This window comes from Carassius gibelio, chromosome B5 (assembly GCF_023724105.1).
Source record: "Carassius gibelio isolate Cgi1373 ecotype wild population from Czech Republic chromosome B5, carGib1.2-hapl.c, whole genome shotgun sequence".
NCBI lineage: Eukaryota > Metazoa > Chordata > Actinopteri > Cypriniformes > Cyprinidae > Carassius > Carassius gibelio.
Genome location: NC_068400.1, coordinates 27,520,268 through 27,539,023, shown reverse-complemented (window position 1 = coordinate 27,539,023; position 18,756 = coordinate 27,520,268). Strand labels below are relative to the sequence as shown.

The 18,756-nt window shown below is 38.1% G+C and overlaps 1 protein-coding gene across 3 annotated transcripts in view; it reads right to left on the bottom strand.

The window, feature by feature from the left end:
• edil3a (EGF-like repeats and discoidin I-like domains 3a) overlaps window positions 1-18,756 on the bottom strand; it is a 120,937-nt gene that overhangs the window by 64,695 nt on the left and 37,486 nt on the right. The gene's annotated exons all lie outside the window — the stretch shown is intronic.

Here is an 18,756-nt window from a genome sequence, read left to right as displayed (position 1 = left end):
GATAGATAGATTGCCATCAAAGTTGACTTAGCAATGGATATTACTAATCAAAAGTTACATTTTGATATATTTGCCGTAGGAAATTTACAAAATATCTTCATGGAACATGATCCTTACTTAAAGGGGGGGTGAAATGCTATTTCATGCATACTCAGTTTTTTACACTGTTAAAGAGTTGGATTCCCATGCTAAACATGGACAAAGTTTCAAAAATTAAGTTGTACGTTTGAAGGAGTATTTTTGTTCCCAAAATACTCCTTCCGGTTTGTCACAAGTTTCGGAAAGTTTTTTTTCGAGTATGGCTCTGTGTGATGTTAGATGGAGCAGAATTTCCTTATATGGGTCCTGAGGGCACGTCTGCCGGAAGAGCGCGTGCTCCCGTATAGCAGAGCACTGAGAGGCTGAGCACAGACAATCACTGATCAGAGCGATTCACTGATCAGAGCGAGAGCGTCGCGAAAAGTCACAAAAGAAGTGTGTTTTTGGTTGCCAGGGCAAGACAACCCTGCACAGATTACCAAAAAAAAACAGCATTAAGGGACCAGTGGATGGAGTTTATTTTTACAGAGCATCAACGGAGTTGTGCAAGTGTTTTTGTTTGTTCCCTGCATTTCGAAGATGCTTTTTTTACAAACAAGGCCCAGTTTGACGACAGATTTGCGTATCGTTTATTTCTTAAGGATGATGCAATCCCAACGAAAAAGGGTCATGATCGTGTCTTGGAACTGCAGGCGGTGAGTAAAACTGCTTAAAATATCTCTGCCTCCTTGTTAGTGCGTCCCCTCCCATGCCGGAGACCCCGGTTCGAGCCCCGCTCGGAGCGAGTCGTTGCTGCTGCTGCTCTCGTTCAGTTTCAGCCTCTGGATCTGATTCTGGATCATAAATAAATGGCTGAATCTGACTGTTAGCCATGGTTTGTTTTGGATGATGGTTTTTCCCTCACGATAATGTCACAGCTTCCACATGCAACGCAAAAGCCAACTGGCGCTTGTGATTCTTTAGCTCCGCCCACACGTCACCCCTCCAGCCGGTCGTGTTTTTCCGGGAAAAATCGGTACAGACTATCTTTCTCTTATGAATATAATAAAACTAAAGACTTTTTGGAGTTATGAAGGATACAGTACTACTCTATAGGTACTCAAGATTAACAGGATATTGAGTGAAAACGAGCATTTCACCCCCCCCCCCCCCCCCCCCTTTAAAATCCTAATGATTTTTGGAATTAAAAAATCTATAATTTTGACCCATACAGTATTGTTGGCTATTGTTACAAATATACCTGTGCTACTTATGACTGGTTTTGTGGTCCAGAAGGATATATATTTAGATATGATATTTCCATTTTTCATAACCCGATAAAAGGCTGACGGGCCTTATACATCAGTGACTGACCAAAAGAATACCCCGGGAAGCACATACCTATTTCATACGTATATCAGTGACATGACACTGGGACAGTTAGTTGCCATTCTGTTCATACAGCACACATCAACTGAGCTCACTCTCAAAATCCATTTGAAGCATCTTAAAACATGCAGAATATTAGAGGAATATAATGCGATTGTCATTTCCTTTCATACTCATTACTCATTTTAGTTCTCTTCCAATGGGGCCGGCTGACTGCTGCTGCTGTGTGAATGTAGCCGATGACCGTTCTCGTAATCGCCTGAAGGTCGGGCTCTTTGGAATTAGGACAGTCTCATAGGGCAAGTTTTAATACAATATCTAAACGTTGCTGTTGCGTCTGACCCTGCCGACCACTCAGCCGGAGCCCAGCCTGTATTTATCATTCAGCAGCAGCTCTCAGATTATCCGGCTGAGCATGCATGTGTTTGACTGTTAATCGCTGTGCTGTGGGCCTTAAAGGCAAGGATGAACCCAGCCCGTCTCCAGCCATTATCATCGACCTCCATCAACCTGATCACGTTACAGCAGGAAGACTCCCGGCACCCTTTCATTTTTCTTCTCTTTCACTCTTCATCTTCATCCTATTCATCTCCTTGTGAAAGGAGCCTATCATGGGTCCTGATGGTATCAGAACTGAGGTTAGGTTATCCTCATTGGCTGTTTATGATGAATTGTTTGGGTTTTTGTGTTGTTGGTAGCAAATGGAGGTTAACTCTCTTTAAAGGAACCTTAATGTTCTGTACCATTAGACATCTAACTGGTTTGTTCAAGGGCCTATTCAGAATAAGCACCCAGAAAAAAAAAAAAAAAAAAAAAAACATTTTAATAAATAATAAAATAAAATAAAAAACACTGGTTCAGTGGCACAGTGTTCGTGATTAATCGCATCCAAAATAAAAGTTTTTGTTTACATAATAAATGTGTGAGAGTACAGTGTACATGTATTATGTAAACATATATACACAAACGTACATGTATATATTAAAGAAAAAATGTTATGTTTATTGATTAAGATAAATATAATACATGTAAATACATGTAATTATTTTCAAAATATATACTGTATGTGTGTGTATTTATATATACTTAATAAATATACAAAAGTAGACACGCATATGCAAACAAAAACTTGTATTTTGAATGCGATTAATTTTGATTAATCATTTGACAGCACTAATATATATATATATATATATATATATATATATACACACACACACACACACACACACTCACCTAAATGATTATTAGGAACACCATATTAGTACTGTGTTTGACCCCCTTTTGCCTTCAGAACTGCTTTAATTCTACGTGGCTCTGATTCAATAAGGTGCTGAAAGCATTCTTTAGAAATGTTGGCCCATATTGATAGGATAGCATCTTGCAGTTGATGGAGATTTGTGGGATGCACATCCAGGGCACGAATCTCCCGCTCCACCACATCCCAAAGATGCTCTATTGCAGGGATAGGCAACTCCGGTCCTGGAGGGCCACTATCCTGCAGAGTTTAGCTTCAACCCTCATGAAAACTCACCTGCCTGCATCAATCTAGTAATCCCGAAAACACTGATTGCCTTGTTCATGTGTGTTTAATTAGGGTTGGAGCTAAACTCTGCAGGATAGTGGCCCTCCAGGACTGGAGTTGCCTATCCCTGCTCTATTGGGTTGAGATCTGGTGACTGGGGGCCATTTTAGTACAGTGAACTCATTGTCATGTTCAAGAAACCAAATTCTGACTCTACCATCTGAATGTCTCCACAGAAATCGAGACCCATCAGACCAGGCAACATTTTTCCAGTCTTCAACTGTCCAATTTTGGTGAGCTTGTGTGGAGATGAGTGGTACAAGGTGGGGTCTTCTGCTGTTATAGCCCATCCGCCTCAAGGTTGTGCGTGTTGTGATTTCACAAATGTTTTGCTGCATTACTCGTTTGTAACGAGTGGTTATTTCAGTCAAAGTTGCTCTTCTATCAGCTTGAATCAGTCAGCCCATTCTCCTCTGACCTCTAGCATCAACAAGGCATTTTCGCCCACAGGACTGCCGCATACTGGATGTTTTTCCCTTTTCACACCATTCTTTGTAAACCCTAGAAATGGTTGTGTGTGAAAATCCCAGTAACTGAGCACATTGTGAAATACTCAGAGCGGCCTGTCTGGCACCAACAACAATGCCATGCTCACAATTGCTTAAATCACCTTTCTTTCCCATTCTGATATTCAGTTTGGAGCAACTGCCATGTGATTGGTTGATTAAATAATTGCATTAATGAGAAATTGAACAGATGTTCCTGATAATCCTTTAGGTGAGTGTATGTGTATATATATATATATATATATATATATATATATATATATATACACACACACACTCACACAAAATAAATTATTATATACATGTATATATATGATGGCAAGCACAAGCTGTTTATAAACTGACCTTATATATCAAAATATAAATTATTTTCATGTGTCTATGATGTAGTGCATACCATATACACATACAGTAGGACACATATGCCAAGCTGTGGAGCACATACAAAGGTTATTTCCTGTAAAAGTTCATTTCCTGTCCTGTGTACTCTCATGTCAATTCCAATAATATGTACAAAATCTATATCAATTTGATATTGAACTTCATTTCCTTTGGTATTTTCATACAGATGTGGCACTATGTTGAAAATGTCACAGCCCCAATAGTCCATGTAAACAAGCTGAAGACAGAGAGTTGGATGCTCTAACCCAGCGACAGCACAGCTACTCGGGTGAGTGCCAATGTCTGCTCCTCTATAACATTCATAAGAATCATTATCTGAGCCAAGACAGAAGTTTAACTACAAAGACATGCGCAGACACAACACAAACTTTTGCGTGCCAAACACAGCTTTTTCTGGCAAGTAAAAACACGCCTTTTACTGTATGTTAATAAAACAATTTCAAGACACAAGAACACACACTGCTTTAACTATTTACACCATTTATAGCCATAAAACAGTATTGTAGTGTTATAAAGAGCTGCAAGAACAAAAGTACAACATCACACAAGCTCTTGACTCCACCCACTGTGAACTGTATCTTGTTGTGGTTTTCTAGTGTTTTGCCGCTCTATCTTTCTCTTACAGAGCATAATGACAGCTCACAGACATGAAAGGGCCAGTCCCCAAGCTACATCTTCCCACTTTCTTGCTCCCCCTCTTTCTGCTGGGTATGGTTTCTAGAACCTTGTTTGAGTTTTAAGTTATCTGCTCTCTGAAACATACTGCTGTACACTGGGGATTTGGCCTGGAGCCCCAAACATGAAAAACAAGGCTATTGAGTTGTGTGCGTGTGTGTGTGTGTCACAATTGTGTTCAGTCTCAAACAGGGCTCACATTAACCATAATTTCTGCAATTATTTTTTGCAGTGACGAAAAAATCTGAAGGCCATCCGTCAGAATACACTGAGGGTGATCTATTGTTATTTGTAACTGTAAATCCCAACAATGTCCATTTGTTGGTAAATGCGCTCCAGTGAGGCTGCAGAGCGCAGGATCATCGGCCTGTCACTAGTCTTTTTCTAAGCATTTGACTATGCACATGTGAGTACCTACTAGTAGTAAAGTGAAAAAGATGATCAATTCACTTGCATCTTGTGCTGCCGCTTTGCTTGATCCAAGGCACTACAGTGATCTCTCACACCATATTAAAGAGTGCCAAAATGGTATTTATTGCTTGAATTTCCTTATATAATGGACAGAATTTGAAATCGGTGACATGGTTTAATATCAAAATGAACAATGCATAAAACTTAAAAGCCTATTGGGATTTATTGGATTGGAGGTACACTATATTTACTGCTCATTCATCAACTGAAAACAGCATTGATTGGGATTTAAGAATCAATATAAAAATGAGAATCTATTAAAATAGAAAAATCTTTTTTTTGTTCTTGTTTTTTGTTTTACCCGGCCCTAACAAATTGTTGTTTTTAGTGGCCTTGTGTCACTGCAGGGTGTTGTGTTGAACACAAGTGAAGCATAGTCTCTGTTCATCTGTTCTCTTCATAAATAAATAAATGCATAGGCCTTTATGCTCGTCAAAACAAACCTATAACGATTTTTTTGTACAATTTTGTGATTTGCTTTACAGCAATTGCTTTACAGTCATAAATGCACTCAGTATCAATTTGAAACATATTTCCAAAAGAAAACTAATGAGAGCTTCATCAAAATGTTGTAACATGTCTCTAGAACAGACATAAGTCAAAATAATCACTAAGTAAAGATGTCAAACAAAATGTCTAGACATATGGCAAAAAATAATAATAAAAAATAAAATAAAACTCCTGTTCAGGGATTTATTTAATTATATTTTTTTTGCCATGCATTGGTCATAGAGCTCACTGTAGCGGTGCCTCAGGTGTTATATGTTTTGCCCAATATATTTATTGCCCTAGGTTCATACGTACTCCGTCTGCAGTGCGTAAACAGTGAGTTATGTGTACGCGTTTCAGAAGCAGCAAAGAGAGCACATTATTGTAAGGCGAAAGCACATTAAAATCATGCGCGAGCGCGAATCTATCCGCTCGCATGCAGATTTTCTTTGCTCCGTTAACAAAACCAGATTCGCGTGCTCAGATCATATTAAATCTTTTCGCACCTGATCCGTTAACATGGGCTTGAAAAAAAAAAAAGGCTACGCATCACAGACAGTGTGTGAACCTGGAGTTAGACATATGCCCAGTCTGCTCTGTTCTCGCACTCCATTTAGGCACGCTGCATCCTGATTGGTTCAGTTAACATACTGCGGGAGGCTGGGGCCACGGAAAATCACGCTATATAAAGCAATTTAGAAATCGCACAGCCCTAAACAGGGGCACAACCAAACACAGATCCAAATCTTTTGGTATCATCACATCCAACATTTAAACGCAACATACTGTATTTAGTAACATTATTAATTTATTTTTAATTCATCACATACACACTCATATAAATCAGCAGACGTTGGATCATCTTTTACATCTGGGTAAAGAATTTTGCAGCATCTTCTCCTGATGCAGCTCAAACAGCATCTGAGCCAAATGGTGGCACCACACAGTCTCGAACACAGACTCGCTAAACTGATTACAGGAAGAAAGACATTGCTGCCAGACATCACAGACTCATTCAATTAGTGCTGGAACTGATGTGTAGTATCTGTTCCGCCCTGTCCTTCTGACACTTTGATTAATTCTGTGTAACCATTGTAAGACACATAAAAGCTAATTCTGCCTTTTAATTCAGCTATATTTAATGCCTGATAAACAGTGCTTATTCTGAAAATAAAATCTGACCATCAGCTTTTTACACAGCCTGCTGTAGATCCCTGGGGTCTAAGAAAGAATTTAAAATCTGAGCTATTATATAATTACTGTAAAATGGTAGTTAGCCAAAATGGCTGTTAGCAGCCGTCATTATTTTTATCACACGCATGCTACTGTCGAGAGAATAACCTTGCTTTTCAAAGTGACTTTTTTTAGGATTTAGCAAGAGAAAAGTGTTTATATCATCCCCTTAATTAAAAATGTCAGCGAAACACTTCATTGAAAAGATGAAAGCAGAGGAGGTCATAGAGAGCTACTCCTGAATGGCAGAAACTGAACATGGATGTAGATCTATACAAAACTGCACATAAACAAGATGTGTTCTTATGGCAACCGCCAGTTATTAGACTCCTGTTTTGTAACATTGGAATTTTGTGTAAAGTAATTAACATCACAGAGAAACAAACAATATAAGTATGGAAGCATATGGGTAGCAATATTCAATATGGAATGTAATATGCAAAATGAAAATGCAATATGTAAAATGGCAATGCATTTCTGTATTTACATTTACATTTTACAATACATTTGTGCAACTTTGGTGCTAAATGAAAATTAAATTACATAATTTTCATTTGCTATTTCACACACTAGTTTTAATATGTAAAATGAATTCTAATAATTCTGATAATTAATTGAATTCTAAAAATTTTAACTCTTTATAAGTTGCAAAATTAAAATGAAAATGTATTACAGACAGTTGGTCTGTGTACGTTTTGATAATTTCGGTTTATGGCTTCAATATTTCATTCGCACATGTGGGCGGAGCTGACACGCTGCTTTCATCTGATTGGTCGAATCGCTCCGCGTTCAGCTCTGTCTTTTCATTCTTTCAGACAGGATAAAAGGCAAATACCTGCAAAGGTTTCCTGAGCCTTCAAAATGGTCTCTCAATTTGGTTCACTGGGCTCAACTGTCAACAAATTAGAATACTTCATAAGACCAATAAAAACATAATTTAGATATGCTTCATTTAGACATGTGTCATTAAAATGAACTGTAACTCAGTAAATACTCAACAAAGAGACATGAGAGAGATATCTATAGAAAGCTTGACATGTCTACTTTTAAACTAAACAAGTGCCCCCAAAAACAAATATTTTGTGATAAAGTAATCCATATGAAAACAGCACCATGTCCATTTTTGACATCTCCCTTCATTGTCGTCTAATGCGACCATGCTCCCGCCCTGAATGCTAATGTTTCACTGAAGCACGCAGCTTGAATCACAATGATATTCATGATAGTTGACACCTACTCGCATATGACTTTTACCAACAAAAAGTGTCTTAGAAAATTTAAATCAATATTTTGTTTTCTGTGAGTGAGTAAACAAGATGATTTTCAGATAATTTAGAAAGAAAAATTCTAGGCTACAAGCTCCAGTTCTCAAAAGTCCCGGGAAGCAATGTTCTGTATGTGTTTTATGGCCTTATTCATGTGATTTAAAATTTTTAGTTTTTCAATAACCATGCATAACATTTTTTTTTTTTTTCTCAAAAACAAAATCATGTACATACAAGCTGCTCACATATTATTATAGCCCAGTTTGTGCTGACTACAGTGATATTAGACTTTAGCCATTAGATTTCTATAAATAACTGAAAAAAGCACAAATGTCAGGGCATGACAATACTTATCCAGGCCCCAAAAACACCCTTAGACGTCAGATGGTTTATTACTGCCTTAATTCGGAGGTGATCAGTTTGTGGCACTGATGAGGTGTTATGGAAGCCCAGGTTTCTTTGACAGTGACCTTCAGCTCATCTGCATTTTTTTTGGTCTCTTGTTTCTAATTTTTCTCTTGACAATCCAGGTTCAGGTCTAGTTTGCTGGCCAGTCAAGCACACCAAAACCTTGGTCATTTAACCAATTTTTGGTGCTTTTTGCAGTGTGGGCAGGTGCCAAAACCTGCAAGGTACTGAAATCAGCATCTTCAAAAAGCTGGTCAGCAGAAAGAAGCATGAAGTTTTCAAAAAACACAATGTACCAACACCAGCAGATGATATTGCATCCCAAATCACTATAGACTGTGGAGACTTAACACTGGACTTCAAGCAACTTGGGCTATGAGCTTCTCCACCCTTCCTCCAGACTCTAGGACACTGGTTTCCAAATCAAATACAAAACTTGCTCTCATCTGAAAAGAGGACTTTGGACTAATGGCAACAGTCCATTTCTTCTTCTCCTTAGCCCAGGTAAGACGCCTCTGACGTTGTCTGTGGTTCAGCAAGTTCCTTGACACGTCTGTGTGTGGTGGCTCTTCATGCCTTGACCCCAGCCTCAGTCCATTCCTTGTGAAGTTCGCTCAAGTTCTTGAATCGATTTTGGTTGACAATAATCACAAGGCTGCGGTTCTCTCGGTTGGTTGTGCAACTTTTTCTGCCACACTGTTTCCTTCCACTCAACTTTCCGTTAACATGTTTAGATACAGCACTCTGTGAACAGCCAGCTTCTTTGGCAATGAAGGTTTGAGGCTTACCCTCTTTGTGAAGGGTGTCAATGATTTTCTTCTGGACAACTGCAGATCATCAGTCTTCCCCATGATTGTGTAGCCTAGTGAACCAAACTGGGGGTGAATCAATTTTCAATTTTCAATTTTGAAAGCTCAGGAAACCTTTGCAGGTGGTTTGAGTTGAGTAGCTGATTGGCATGTCACCATATTCTTATTTTATTTGTTGAGTGAATGGGTGGGGTTTTGTTAAAAGTGTGTGTGTGTATGTGTGTGTGTGCAAGATATATATATATATATATATATATATATATATATACAGTATATATATATATATATATATATATATATATATATATATATATTAGGGGTGTAACGGTTCACAAAATTCACGGTTCGGTTCGATACGATACACTGATGTCACGGTTCGGTTCGGTACGTTTTAGATATAGCAAAATGTAAAAACATCTCAACTTTTCAGAATGCCGCAAGCGCACCGCGGGTCATGAACTAACCAATCAGCTTCATCCTTTCCCGTAACAACATTGAAAGCTCAGCCAAAATGAAGGAACAGCTGATCATAGTTGTATATGGATTGCAACTTTGAAATAAATTTAGTAGCAGAGCTACTGCAAGCGATTTTAAGAGCTGCAAATCCAATTATCCTTTGCTGAAATTTCCGCATCTCATGAAGAGAGCACGTCATTGTTGCTTAGCAAAGACAGACGCCTCATGAGCGCTTCTGCCCGAGCGCTTTGGAAAGGAGGAGAAAGCGGCGCGGCTAGCGTTTTCCACGCGTTTTTAGGCACGATATGTGAACGGCCCCTAAGGCGCTCGCTCACTCAGCACGCGCTGAAGGCTCGTTGCGAAATGTCTAATGCATTTAACAGACCAGAAATAGAAGATCCTCCAATAACCAACAGGTCTGGTATTTGAGTGCACTTTGGATTCCCTGTAAGCTATAATGGTAATGACAGAATGAATGGTAAATAGTACGGTCTCATATCCGCGGCTATAACGTAAATGAAGCCTACCGATCGCCGCGGTGATGTCTTTTGCCCTGTTTGAATCAGTTGGAAATGTCGGTCTAAATGCTGCGGGGATAGTTTGTTGCGTGTATGTTTCTCAGATTTTTGAAATACATTTATCAAATATCTACAGTGTACAAAACATTAAAATGTAAATCCCATACATTTGAACAGCAGTGCACATGAATGGTACATTTGCACACATACACATAATCTTTAAATTACAAAGCCAGACATGGACATTATTTCAGCAATAAGCCATCACGCCAGAGACTGAGTGTTATCTTTATAATGTTTATCGTTTTGTAAAGCACTCCTTTCTCACAATCTGATGCTACAACTATGAAACACATTCTTAAAGGATAATTTCTAAAGAGCTAGTTAGAAAACACAGCCACAGGCAAATTTAATCAATGCCAATGAGGATTTTATTAGTTCAAAAGCACATTCTCTGAAGTGGATGTGTGTCAATAGTAGATATCATATACTTCTGTAATGGACAGACAGTTAATTACAGGGGTTTGAATGAGTGCCATGAGTCATAGTACTATAATACATGGTCTGCGACAGATCATAATACATTACTAGGGATTAAATAACAGTTCTTTCACATCATTTCAAAATATAGATTACACTTTTTTTGAATTAGCCTTTTTCAGAATGTCTACACAGACCATACTGACCTTGAATGGCATGTATTTTCAACTGTTGGCATGAATGCCAGGTTAGCCCCCGCCAATCATTTTAATACAGCTTTCAGACTGATTTTGATTAAATGGCTGTGCACCTTGACATATTTAGAGCTCTTTCTGTGCAAAACTGCAACAAAACCAAATGCATTCAGCAGACAGTGATTAAGTTCATTTGCGACTTGTTGTACAGTGTACATATCAAAATTATTTTGAGTTATTTTTAATTAAAAATATCTTAATTTTGTTTAAATAAATAAATAAAAAATAATAAATTAATTTTATAAAGACATATTTGTAAGCTGAAGGTGACAAGCTATGTTTCTTCTCCACCCAGTCTTTTTTGAAGGAATTTATGGCCGAACTCTAAGAACTTCAATGGAATACCACTGACTATTATGCTAAATAAACGCAGTATTATGGGTATTTAGTTTGTTTCTCATGGTAACATGTTAATTCCAATGAAAGTACTAAAATCCAATAAATGCTTCAAAAACCGTTCTTCACCCTACGAGTTTCCATCTGGATAATCTGATCCCTGCAACAGCTGTTTGGCATTACGGATGGAAACGTGTGTGTGTGTGTTTGTGTGTGTGTGCATGAGTTAGTTTGGTATTGTTTTCAAGAGTTTGTTCTCAACATGTGTTCAGCTCTTCTACAGTTTAAGGAGTGTCCACTCCTGCAACAGTGATTCTAAAGCACTGACAGATTTATGGAATGGAAAAGAGCCGTTCAGATTTCCCACAAACCCTTTCATCTCCCTATAAACCAATTTCTCACCCATGCCAGCTCATTTTAGAAGGAAATTAATCAAATATTTTCCCAAACAAATGTCAGATGCTTGGCATCATGAATCAACAAAAACACACAATATCAGTGATTGATCCACCCAAGAACTTTATTAAAAGAATGACAGTGCAAAAGGTCTAAAAAAAAAAATCACACAGGCCAATTATTTGACTCTTGTTAAAAATAAAGAAATAAACACAAAACACTTTTCTAATTTCATGTACTTTGAATCTAACTCTAGAAAAGGAAAGATGAAATGAAACATGATGGTGGTTTATTACAGAGCAGTCCCTACTCATGTAGATAATCCAGGCCAGGGGTGATAAGGCAAAGCCATGGGGCGGATTGACTTAATCTTACTGAAATCCTGCGAAAAGTAATATCCAAATATAATATAACAGGTACAGAAAGCACAAGGCTGATACCACCCTAAAGGTGCATGCTGAAGATAGGGGAGCGTGACAAGCACAGAGGAACTGCAAAGGTTTAAGGGAACACTGATGAATTGTTATTGGTTATGGTCCATTAAAAGTCAAGATATATATATATATATATATATATATATATATATATATATATATATATATATATATATATATATATATATATATATATATATATATATATATATATATATTGTATCCATTACAGACTGCTTTGAATGTAAAGCATTAGTTTCAGACAGTTTTAGGAAAGCACTGTGTGACCAGCAAAACACAGGTTTATTGCTGAAAATCTATTGTATATCAAAAGATCAAGCCTAAGCCAGAAATAAAAGCCTTTACTCGGGTCAGGTACTCAAGCAATAGAACAAATAAGTTATATAAATTCCAGGTGTGTTCGATAATTCTGTAGGGAAGCTAAAGGGAAGCTTGGGGAGGGTTTAGGTTAACTGATGATTTGAGGGCTTCTGTATCCTTATGGAATATAAAAGAGAGCTGTTGCCTCATGTCAGATATAAAAAATAAAAAAAGTCGAATGGGAGACAGAACTACAGTCAAGAATAGAGGGAAGTTACATATAAAATCAAACTATTAAAACAATAACTGTTTTTACCAGTAGAGAAATAATTTGTTTAAAGAAGCAATTCACTCAATATGTATACAATCAAAATGTGCAAAAGCACTTTGAGGCTAATTCTCACTGTTAACTAGTTGCTTACCGGCATGTATTGCTAGCATATTGATTGTTTATTAGTATATATAAAGTACATATAAATGCCTTATTCTGCATTTGCATATTTTACATCCCTTAACCCACCCCATACTTAAACTTAACAACAGCAAATTAGGAGTTTATTGAGGCAAAATATGTAGTTAATAGTTAATTGTGAGAACTGTTCCCCAAATTAAAGCTTGACCAAAACATTAAAACTAAAATATATATCAGAAGACTGTGTGAAAGTGTATGTATATATATATATATTTATATATATATATATATATATATATATATATATATATATATATATATATATATATATATATATATATATAGATATATATACACACAATTTTTTTTAAAAATGAAATTCATATTTTTATGCAGCAACAACGCAATAAGTTGATCAAAGCTGAAAGTGAAGACATTTATATTGTTATTTATATTAGAAATAAATGATGTTTTTTTATACTTTCAATTCATTACAGAATTAACAAAAAAAAAATAACTTTCCAACGAACATATGTTCCCTTTCAGTCGGTCACTCTCGACATTACGTCGTTGACCAGCTAATTGGGATATCGCTTTTATAAACCAATCTACTTTGAGCGTAAACTAAATGAGCGAATGCATATTGGCATGCAATTATTGCATCCAGCTGCCTCTGATCACAGAGTGCATATAATAAGGCAGCAGGTGCAATGCCTACCAGCTTTTCGCTTCAGAGCCGACCACAACATCGTTCTGCTCCATCCAAGTGTCTTAAGTGAGCATACGAGTTCAATGCGCTCTTGGAAGATTTTGGTATTGCTCTTCAGCCGTGGTCATTCCTGTGTTGAGTGGGTTGTGCACTTCAGGTTGCACTACCCCCTGTTGTGCTGCAAGAAGCCATTTCCCTGTGCGCCCAAGCACATAAAAGATTATTTCCCTAAAAAAAAACAATTTCTCTAAAAGAGCAATAAATGGGTGCATCGTTGTAAAGACGGTGGATTGTCCTTACAAGGATGCCATTTCACCCGTGAATTTCTGGGTGTGGTCATTACTTGGCACCGGGTAATGGTCACGATCGTTGTCTCAAATGACTGGGCAGGCTACCTCCATGGGCAGTTTGAGTTTTACAGCGGTGACAAACCCCTCAGGGAACCAACCCTCGGGGGCCCACAACTCCTCCAGCACCTCCAATCAAGTGGAGCAGAATGTGCTGAGCCCTCTTCAACGAGTGTACCAGTGATATCCAGTGGACCTCCTCCTGACTAGGTGTCGATATCAGCATTGGAGAGAGAGCTCTCTGAGGAAGATAAATGCTGTGCTGCCGTCCTCGTGGTTTGTGGCAATGCCTGAATAAGATCCAGAAATGTCAGCTATGCTTTCCTGGGCCATTGAGAAGGTAGGGCTCGAGTAGAAAAATCCACCATGTCCCGAGTCTTCAAGGTTGGATGAATAGTGTGTTGGGATGGCTCGCACTGGTTCTCAGTGCCACACCTCTGTGACTTTCTTTCCGGAAGTGCATAAGGAGTTCACCAGGTTGTGGATGGCAGCTTTTACTGACAGAAACCAGCCTGATGGTTTCTCCTCCCTCACCGCCATTAACGGTGGTGCAGCGAGGGGGTATACAATGTCCCTCTGGTGGAGAGTTCAGTTGTGATGCAGTTGTGTCCTAATACCGCCTCCACTCAGCAGGGCAACCCGTGCCTCCCCTCCCTGGTCTGTAGGTACTCGTCTGGCCTGTGATGCTGCAGACCTCTTACACACTACAGCATTACTGCAGGTGCACCAGGCCAAGGCACTGAAGGACATGCACGAGGGTGGTCATGACCCAGAAATTATCAAATCTTTGTACCACTACTGACCTTGAGGCAAGCACCGTTTAGGTAGACCTGTTTGTTTGACTGACCTGGCTCCCGAACTAGTGCTCCTTGAGACAATCCAATTGCTCTGAGGCTGATTCCTCTGAGGAAGGATCTACTGACTGGAAAAATAAAATATGTGATGCACACTGTGACGCACCTGTCATCTGATGGAGGCATGACTTTATTTTTCAACATTTTTCATATATGTGTGAGTGTGTTTTATGTTGAATGTCTCTGTATCTGCATGATTACCATATGTTTGAGTGCAAATCAGCATGCTATTACGGTGTAATCACAGCTATCAATGTGAACACCGTCTATATGAATAATTAGACATAGTCTCAGAAAAATGGTTGCAGGAATCTAATTTTTCATGGTATCTTCTTCAGATTTGAAATAGAAACTCATGAGACATGTGACTTTCAACCCATTACTTTTCTAGATTGCTTCGGGACTGATTTCATGTATTGTTATATATATATAAAAAAAAAAAAAAATCAATGTGGTACAATTCTTTCTCAACTATGTGTATAGTCCACAGTATAGCCTTAGAGCCCGTGTTTCCCCAGCAGACTTCTGTCTTTCCAAGAGAGTTACAATCAACTCCGATTTCTCCATATACACCTAAACGGATACTATATGTGTATTATCTTCCAAAAACTCCTTCAGGAAAGGATGGGGCTTCCACAGCATCCCTGTTCCCAGTGGAACCAGTACATCTCCCCATTGTTATCCAGTCTCACACAGTGAGGTAGTGCTTTGACAATGGTGAGTGGAACTACTTGTTCTGAGCACCGGCGCGTCCCCGGCCTACATCACTGACGTGATGTCAAGTGACAGACCAAAAGAAAACATTTCGGTTTTGTATGGTAACCCTTGTTCCCTGAAGGATGGAACAGAGTTGTCATGTCCCGTTGCCACGGTTGCTGTACCATAGCTGAGACGCCAGGTTACCGGCTTGGCTCCTCAGCAAAAACCTGGAATGCATTGCACCTGTTGCCTTATTATACTCAGAGGCAGCTGGATGCAATAATTGCATGCCAATGTACATTGGCTCGTTTAGTTTACACTCAAAGAAGATTGGTCTATCAAAGTGATATCCCAGTTCATCAGTCAATAATGTGACATCGCCGTTCCCTCGTTCAGGTAACGAGGGTTACCATACGTAACCAAAATGTTTTCAGCATATTAGAATGTTTTCTGAAGCATAGTGTCACACTGAAGACTAGAGTAATGGCTGCTAAAAGTTTCATTTTACCATCGCCCATGCCCTATTTAAATAATATATAAAAGCAGCCTTGGTAAGCACAAGAGTCTTCTTTCAAAAATATAAAAACATACAACAAATGGTCAGACTTTAAGGTCCACTTCTTGCTATCAATAAAAAACCATTAACTATGACTTTTGCCTCAACTGACTCCTAATTTGCTGATTATTGATATTTAGTAAGGTAGTTGTTAATTTTAGGTATTGTATATGTGCTTTATAAGCACTAATAAACATCCAATATGTTAATAATAGGCACACCAAAACATAAATAAATCTTATCCAGCTTCAAACATTTGAACTGTAAGAATAATAATAACAATAATAATAATAAAAGACATAAATAAACCTTGCTTAACTAGTCAGTTTCTCTAATCATGAGCTATCTGTCATTATGATATATTTTTAAAGGCTTAATGAATAACTTTTAAGGCAGAATTGGAAATATCCTCTAATGTACTAATACCCTTCCAGCAGAGCTTTGTAGGTAATAATTATTCTTTAGAAAATTTATAGAATCACAAGAAGATGAATCTGAAAACTTCATGCAGTTTCCAAGTAGACTCCTTAGAGCACTCATCACTTGACAAAGTTAATTACTAAATGATCATAATTTAAATGAGCACATGGTGTATGTGTGAAAGCGGCATGCAATTTTGAGTGCTGTGGAAGTCACAGACACAGCATCCACATCTCTCTTCCAACAGATTGTGACAAGGTCAGAGCAGATTTGGGTAATGGATCTAATCTGCATTTAGCACAGTGGCATTCCGAATGACAGGCCTGTCACCTCCCACTAAACACCAGCTTCAGGGGGTGTATTCATTCTGAGAGTGTCTTTGTCTAATGCAGACACAGACATCGAGCCATTCCATTTAAGTAACTTTATTTTTTTCTGCAGCTGGTAGAGCATGATGCTTTTAAGGTTGTCTGCTTGGTTCCCAATGAATCATATACTGATAAAACATATACTTTGAAAGTACACTAAGCGGCTCTGGATAAAATTATCTGCTAAATACGCATTCATCTCTCTCTTTCTCTCTCTCTCTGTCTCATGGCAGAAACAAGCTCCCATACTGTACTTCTATGTCCTCATAAAAAGAGGTTAATTAAAAAAAAATACACCTGTTCACACACTTGAAAAAACTGAAGTAGCAGGAGGTCAAACAGATGTAAATACATCCAATATCAAACAGATAAATACAATTAGGCTTAGTCCTTTATCAGTGTAACATTTAAGACATTGTTTGAGAATTAAAATGATATACAGTTGGATAGAAGGCGGTTAGAACATAGGGGATATCGGGATTAAATGCTACACCTACATAACATCACAGTCGGGATTACATACTCTATACACTAATGTGAAAATTACATCAAACGGCAACACTTCTTCTGAAGAGGGATACAATAATGAGAAGAACCTTTCTGGAGAGCAAATAATCAGATCTGACAGACGCCTTAAGCTTAAGGCTAGTTCCAACTGACCTTGACAGAAAGATGCCTGAAAATCATTACAGAATGATTTGTACTGTTTCATAAGTAGTACCTTTGTCTCTTGCACAATACATTATTTCCAATAACTCTTCACTCGAAAGATGAAAATGTCTCTGTAGAACATTAACAGCATAGGGGTTCAGAGCGCTGACCGCTTCTGCTCTCTTCCTCTTACACATCATTACGTCTCTATAAGACAACAGCTGGATACTATTAGAGACAGAATGGTGTGTACAGGACTTGATCACCGGAAAAAGTATACAAAAGCTGATTGTATGCACTAATAGGTTTAGCCTGTAAAGCTATATACAGTACAGTATATTTGTCAATGAAATATAGGAGTATATAAAATTATATACACACCACCCAATATACCAATATAACTTTCTTTCAGGATTTTCAAGATTTCCTTTTCTCATTAGGATATCAGGGCATTATGGTTTCACACCCCAAAATACCAATGTATGAACTACATTTAAATGTATCTTTTGATTTGATACATTAAGCCAGTGGCCACCGTATAACCTTGCAGGCATTGCCTGAAATTCTCAGTATTTACAGTAAGATATGCATTCTTCAAACAACAGCAGTTAAACAATGTACACTAATCACTATTACATTGCTCCCTCCCTCAGGCACACACACAGCCGTACCCACAATGGAGCTAAGCCCATGAATAAATGCAACAAAAACATGAATCATTAACTGCTTTTCAATCTAGGTATTTCAGTGCCACAGTATTCCTTTGAGTTCAAGTTTATTCTAATTTTTGTTTTCTGCCTGTTCAGCAGAAAATGAACGACTATAGAAGTCACGGACAATAACACACACCAATGTGGTGACTTGGGGGTATACAGGGCTTGCAAAAACATGCTCTGCGAGCCTCCCATATCTCATGTGGATAATATTTAATACCTTGTAGGGTACACAATATCTCCTTCAAAGTATTCTTTACGAAAGAGAAAAAGTGCAGTTTAATAAAGGCCTTTATTTACTAACATAAAAGTTGCAAAATAAACAGCATACTGTGAAATCTGTTGGGGATCTTCACTCTAAATAAAAGGCAACAACTCAATGTTAATTGACTGTTTCAGCCCACCTCGATGCACAAAGGAAATCTTTATTGTTCAGACAATGTTCATTTATGCCATGTCTTAGGCACATTACCCAAAGCAACATATGGCTATCGGCACCTTTTGATTTTAATCAGCTTGCTTTCCACATCTGTTTTCAAATGTCCTGCCAAATACCTATTGCTTATCAGCGGGACGTTACTC